The 6,561-nt window shown below is 36.3% G+C and overlaps 1 pseudogene; it reads right to left on the reverse strand.

The window, feature by feature from the left end:
* Positions 1-6,215: 6,215 nt before the first annotated feature.
* Positions 6,216-6,330, reverse strand: LOC132646616 (small nucleolar RNA SNORA17; annotated as a pseudogene).
* Between the last annotated feature and the right edge of the window lie 231 nt (positions 6,331-6,561).

A 6,561-nucleotide genomic window follows, 5' to 3' on the forward strand; every position in this document is an offset into this window, starting at 1 on the left:
TTAGTCAGCGTCTTCTCTTGATTAGTTTCTTTAGATGTACAGATTTTAGTAGGTTTATCCTATGTTATATATCCTAAATAACATATAGGATATGTTATATCCTATGTTATATGAGTGAGTATATACCGTATGTGTCTTTCTGCTTCTGGGACAGCTCACTCAGGATGATCCTTTCCAGGTCCCACCATTTACCTGCAAATTTCATGATTTCCTTAACAGTACCATGCAGTTTTTAAAACTGTTGCTCTATAGTACAGCTTAAGATCAGGGATGGAGATTCCTCCAGAAGATCTTTTATTGTAGAGGATTGTTTTAGCAATTCTGGGTTTCTTGTTATTCCATATGAAGTTGAGAATTTTTCTTTCCAGGTCTGTAAAGAATTGTGTTGGTAATTTGATGGGAATTACATTGAATCTGTAAATTGCTTTTGGTAAGGTGGCCATTTTTACTATGCTAATCCTGCCAAGCCATGAGCATGGGAGATCTTTCCATCTTCTGATATCTTCTTCTAATTCTTTCTTCAAAGACTTGAAATTTTTTTCATTAAAGTCTTTGACTTGCTTGGTTAGGGTTACACCAAGGTACTTTATGTCCTTTGTGGCTATTGTGAAGGGTGTTGTTTCCCTAATTTCTTTCTTGGCCCTTTTGTCTTTTGTATACAGGAGGGCTACTGATTATTTTGAGTTAATTTTGTATTGGGCCACTTTGCTGAAGGTATTTATCACCTGTAGGAGTTCCCTGGTAGAATTTTTGGGGTCATTTAGGTATACTATGATATCATCTGCAAATAGTGATAATTTGACTTCTTCCTTTCCAATTTGTATCCCCTTGGTCTCCTTTAACTGTTTTATTGCTCTAGCAAGGACTCCCAGAAATATGTTAAAGCGATATGGAGAGAGTGGACAGCCTTGTCTTGTCCCTGATTTCAGTGGGATTGCTATAAGTTTCTCTCTGCTTAGTTTGATGTTGGCTCTAGGCTTGCTGTATATTGTCTTTACTATGTTTAGATATGTGCCTTGTATCCCTGATCTCTCCAATACTTTAAACATGAATGGATGTTGGATTTTGTCAAATGCTTTTCAACATCTTGGGAAATTATCATGTGGTTTTTTTCCTTCAGTTTGTTAATATGGTAGATCACATTGATGAATTTCCATATATTGAACCACTGCTGCATACCTGGGATGAAGCCTACTTGGTCATAGTGGATGATATTTTCTATGTGATCTTATATTCGGTTTGCAAGTAATTTGCATCAATGTCCATAAGGGAGACTGACCTGAAATTTTCTTTCTTTGTTGGGTCTTTGTGAGGTTTAGGTACAAAGGTAACTGTGGCTTCAATAAATGAGTTTCATAGTGTTCCTTCTGTTTCTATTTTGTGGAATAGTTTGAAGAGAACTGAAGTTAGCTCTTCTTTGAAGGTCTGGTAGAATGCTGTGCTGAAACCATCTGGTCCTGTGCTTTTTTTGGATGGGAGACTTTCAATCACTGCTTCTATTTTCTTCGGGAATATAGGACTATTTAATTGATTTACCTGGTCTTGATTCAGTTTTAGTAAGTGGAATCGATTAAGAAAATTGTCCATTTCATTTAGATTTTCAAATTTTGTGGCATATAGACTTTTGAAGTACGTCCTAATGATTGTTTGGATTTCCTCAGTATCTGTAGTTATGACCCCCTTTTCATTTCTGATTTTGTTGATTTGGATGGTGTCTCTCTGACTTTTAGTTAGTTTGGCTATGGGTTTGTTGATCTTGTTGATTTTCTCAAAGAACCAGCTCTTGGTTTCATTGATTCTTTGAATTATTTGTTTCTAATTTATTGATTTCAGCCCTTAGTTTGATTATTTCCAGCCATCTACTCCTCTTTGGTGTGTCTTCTTCTTCTTTTTCTAGGGTTTTCAGGTGAGCCATTAAGTTGCTTGAATGAACTGTCTTGAATTTCTTCTTGAAGGCACTTAGTGCTATGAACTTTCCTCTTAGCACTGCTTTCATTGTGTCCCATAAGTTTGGGTATGTTGTACCTTCATTATCATTGAATTCTAGGAAGTCTTTAATTTCTTTTTTATTTCTTCCCTAACCCAGCTGTCATTTAGTAGCAAGTTGTTCCATTTCCATGTCTGTGTAGACTTTTTGCTATTTCTGTTGTTTTTGAGGTCCAGCTTTATTACATGGTGATCAGATAGGATACAAGGGATTATTTCAATCTTCTTGTATCTGTTGAGGCTCGCTTTGTGACCCACTATATGGTCTATTTTGGAGAAGGTTCCATAAGGTGCTGAGATGAAGGTAAATTCTTTTGTATTTGGGTGTAAGGTTCTGTAGAGGTTTGTTAGGTCCATTTGATCCATGACCTCTGTTAGAGACATTGTTTCTTTGTTTAATTTGTTTTGTTGACCTGTTCTTTGTTGAGAGTGGGGTGTTGAAGTTTCCCACTATTAATGTGTGGATCTATATGTGGTTTAAGTTTTATCAATGTTTCTTTCACAAATGTGGGTGCCCTTGTATTTGGGGCATAGATGTTCAGGATTGTAATGTCTTCCTGGTGGAATTTTCCTTTGATGGGTATGAAGTGTCCTTCTCCATCTCTTTTGATTAATTTTGGTTGAAAGCCTATTTTATCAGATATTAGAATGGCTACTTCTGCTTGCTTCTTGGGTCCATTTGCTTGGAAAGCTGTCTTCCATCCCTTTATCCTCAGGTAATGTCTATCTTCGTGATTTAGGTATGTTTCTTGTATGCAACAGATTGCTGGGTCTTGTTTATGCATCCAGTATATTAGTCACTGTCTTTTTATTGGAGAATTGAGTCCATTGATGTTGAGAGAGATTAATGACCAGTGGCTGCTAGAGCCTTTGATTTTGATGTTAGCTGTGGTCATAAGTTCGTGTGCTTGGTTATTTATTGTTTTACTGTAGTGATGTTAATTAAAAGTGTAAGTATACAGAATAACAACAACAACAACAAAATACTAAAAGCTGCAAGAGAAAAAGGCCAAGTAACATATAATGGCAAACCCAGTAGAATCACACCTGACTTTTCAACAGAGACTATGAAAGCCAGAAGGGCCTTGATGGATATCATGCAGACCCTAAGAGAACGCAGATGTCAGCCCAGGCTACTATACCCAGCAAAACTCTCAATCCTCATAGACGGAGAAAACAAGATATTCAATGACAAAAACAAATTTCAACAATACTTAGACACAAATCCAGCATTACAGAAGACACTAGAAGGGAAAGTACAACCCAAGAAAACTAGCTACTTTCAAGGAAACACAGGAAATAATTTATAATGTATTTTAAGCATATCCCTTCCTTCAATTCCACTGACACTCCACACATTTTCCATCTTCGGGTCTAACTTTTCAAGTCCTGTTTTCTCTTACAAAATGCAAATACTTCATGGGCTAAAATAATCAAACATTACTAAATGCTACAGAGTATACTTCTGAATATCTCTGTCATAGTATTTTAAGTTTTCTTGTCATATCATCTTCCAACATTGTCCTCCCCCCCACAGCATCTAAAGATAGTAATGAAATAAGAATGTGCTATGGATATATTTTCTATTAATTTTGTAAAGATACAAGCTAACAAAGATTATTCAAAAAGACACTGCACTAACTCATAAAGATACTGTACTAGTTAGAGAAATAGAATCTGAAGTTTAAAATTTCCCATAATAAAACTACAAGACAATACAGCTTCATTGGTGAATTTAGCCAAACATTTTAGAGAGAAATAACATCCATTCATCATCATATCACACAGAAAATTTGAGAGGAAAGAATGCTACCCAATTCAATCTGACTAGGAACTAAAACCAAGAGTCTACAGCTTAAGAAATCTATACTATAATATCACTAAAAATATACATGCTAACTAACACTCTAGTGAATCTTAGAAAAGTGAATCTAATATTATCGAAGTATAATACATTGTGACTGACAACAGTTTGTTCTAGGAGCACAAGGTATGCATAATGCACAAATCAATTGAAATAATTCAGTATAAAATAAAATAAAAATAAAATATATAAATAAAATAAAAATTTATAATATAATACAAATTTTGACAGCAGCCTCAGTAGACAGAGAAAAAGCACTTAATGGATTCCAACTTTTATTTCTGATACTTGGGGCAAAATGAGAAGTCCAAGAGAGTTTCCTCAGCCTGATGAAGGACATATACAAAACCCTCAGGGTAAGCTTCATTTGCTAGAGTGAGAGACTAATGCCCTGAAGAACAGGTACCAAAAAAAGATGTCTATTCTTCATACTTCTATTAGAAACATTCTAACTCTACTGAATGGATAAGAGAGTGAAGGGCAGACATGGAAAGAAATAAGAAGCACCAACTTGGAAAATTATCTTTAGTTGTATCTGAAATTAGTCAGTTGTTTCTATTACACAACATTCAAAAGATAAATTAGACAATGAGATAAATTGTTTTTATATGTATAGTCAGTGAACTATCATATATTGAAAACAAGAAAACATTGCTAATTAAAATAACAAAGACAGTAAATAATTGAAGTGGGAGATAGTAAGACATGGAAAGGACAGGAGTTCCTCAAGGAGAGCAACAGAACTAAAATATCTGGGCACAGGGGTCTTTTCTGAGACTGATACTCTAACCAAGGACCATTCATGGATATAACCTAGAACTCCTGCTCAGATGTAGTCTATGGCAGCTCAGTATCCAAGTGGGTTCCCTTGTAAAGGGAACAAGGACTGTCTCTAACATGAACTCAGTGGCTGGCTCTTTGATGGCCTTCCCCTGAAGGGGGAGTAGCCTTACCAGGCCACAGAGGAAGACAATACAGCCAGTCCTGATGAGCCCTGAGAAGCTAGGGTCAGATAGAAGGGGAGGAGGACCTCCCCTTTCAGTGAACTTGGAGAGGAGAATGGGAGGAGATAAGGGAGGAAGGGTCAGATTGAAAGAGGATAAGGGAGGGGCTACAGCTGGGATACAAAGTGAATAAACTGTAATTAATATAAAAAATAAAAACTTAATAAAAAAGAAAATATGTAGAATTAACACAAAAATATTTAAGATTAAAATAAAGCAATAATAATCAAAGATAGTCTAACATTTGACATAAAGTTATACTATTTTTAAAAATTAAAGAAATAATAGATAAAATAAAGATTTCAAAAATAAACCTATGCATTGTCAAACAACAAACTTATGGCAATCTTGCAAAAGGAATTTATCAGAGAAATTATTGAGTTTTGTTTGATACACTGTGACTGAATTATTAGATATTTGTGTTTGAAAAAAAAAACTCATGTCACACCATGGATAGATGTTGAATATAGAGATTCAGTTAAATAAAAAGTATAAAGTAGTTATATATATATATATATATATATATATATACTTTTTTAACTTTTATATACTTTTATACGTTATTTTTGAATTTCACATCAGGCACCCAATCCCACTTATCTCTCCTCTTTTCATATCCTCCTTCCATCCTTGCAATCTTCCCCAAAACAGAGGGAAAAAAAATCTCCTTGTGGAAGCTGTAGTATGTCACATAATTTCCCTTTTTGTCCACACTTCTTTCCTTGGAAATGTCCATTGCAAGGAATCATTAGTCTGGTATGAGGCCTCTGGCTTTTGCTACTCTATTATTACTGGAACTTCACTGGGACTCTGCTCAGACATCCTATTGTTATCTCGTGTCATGGAGATCCTTTAGATTTGGGTCTATAGCCTTCATGTACTCCAACAATTCATTAATTAGGTAGCTGTTGGGTTGGGCCAACCTAAATCTGTGAATCTAGGCCTGAGCTGGTCAGACTGCCAGCTCTTCCACAACCCCCTCAAGCAGGAAGAGCACTGGCCAGGACCCCATGGTGGCCCCAGGTGTCATCACTGACTACTCACATCAGGCTTTTCCTCACAGTCCTCAAGTCCCCAGTTCTGCCTCTCTTCATTGTGTACATCCTTCTATGTTTCTTTCTCTTTCGTTTCTGCACCCCTTACCTGCTCCTCTCAGTGGCACCCCAGGTCTCTGATGTCTGGGATCACCTCAGGAGTGATCTCAGGGGTACTATGCCCTGCTTGTGCATTATGGCACAAGGCAGAGTTCATCTCGGGTGTGGCCTGCCCTCCCAGGACCGTGTGGCTTTGGACTCGTGGTCATCTTATGCTAGATACCTGTTTAGGCCATTCCGTGCCAGACGGGCTCGCTTTTTTCAGGGAATGGTAAGCTAAAATCATTTAGTTGTTTACAGGTCAGAACAACGAGCATAGACATAGCCTCTCTCCTACTGGGGCATATGTGATACAGCAGCCTCAACTGTAATGCCTCTACGGTCAGGATAAAGTAGTTCCTAAAGTTCAGAAGGAAGCATCTGAAAATGATTTTGTAATTATGAATGAAGCAGCCATTTTATAGACAATGAAGTATATATTCAGATAAAATGTATTTATTCATATATATATATACATATGAATTAAAAATATTTGTTCTTCAAAAGTCTGTTAAGAAATGCAAAGAAAAGACACTGTAAGAAAATAGTTTTGGGGGATAGTGGGAATAGGAGG

Source organism: Meriones unguiculatus, chromosome 11, assembly GCF_030254825.1.
Source record: "Meriones unguiculatus strain TT.TT164.6M chromosome 11, Bangor_MerUng_6.1, whole genome shotgun sequence".
NCBI lineage: Eukaryota > Metazoa > Chordata > Mammalia > Rodentia > Muridae > Meriones > Meriones unguiculatus.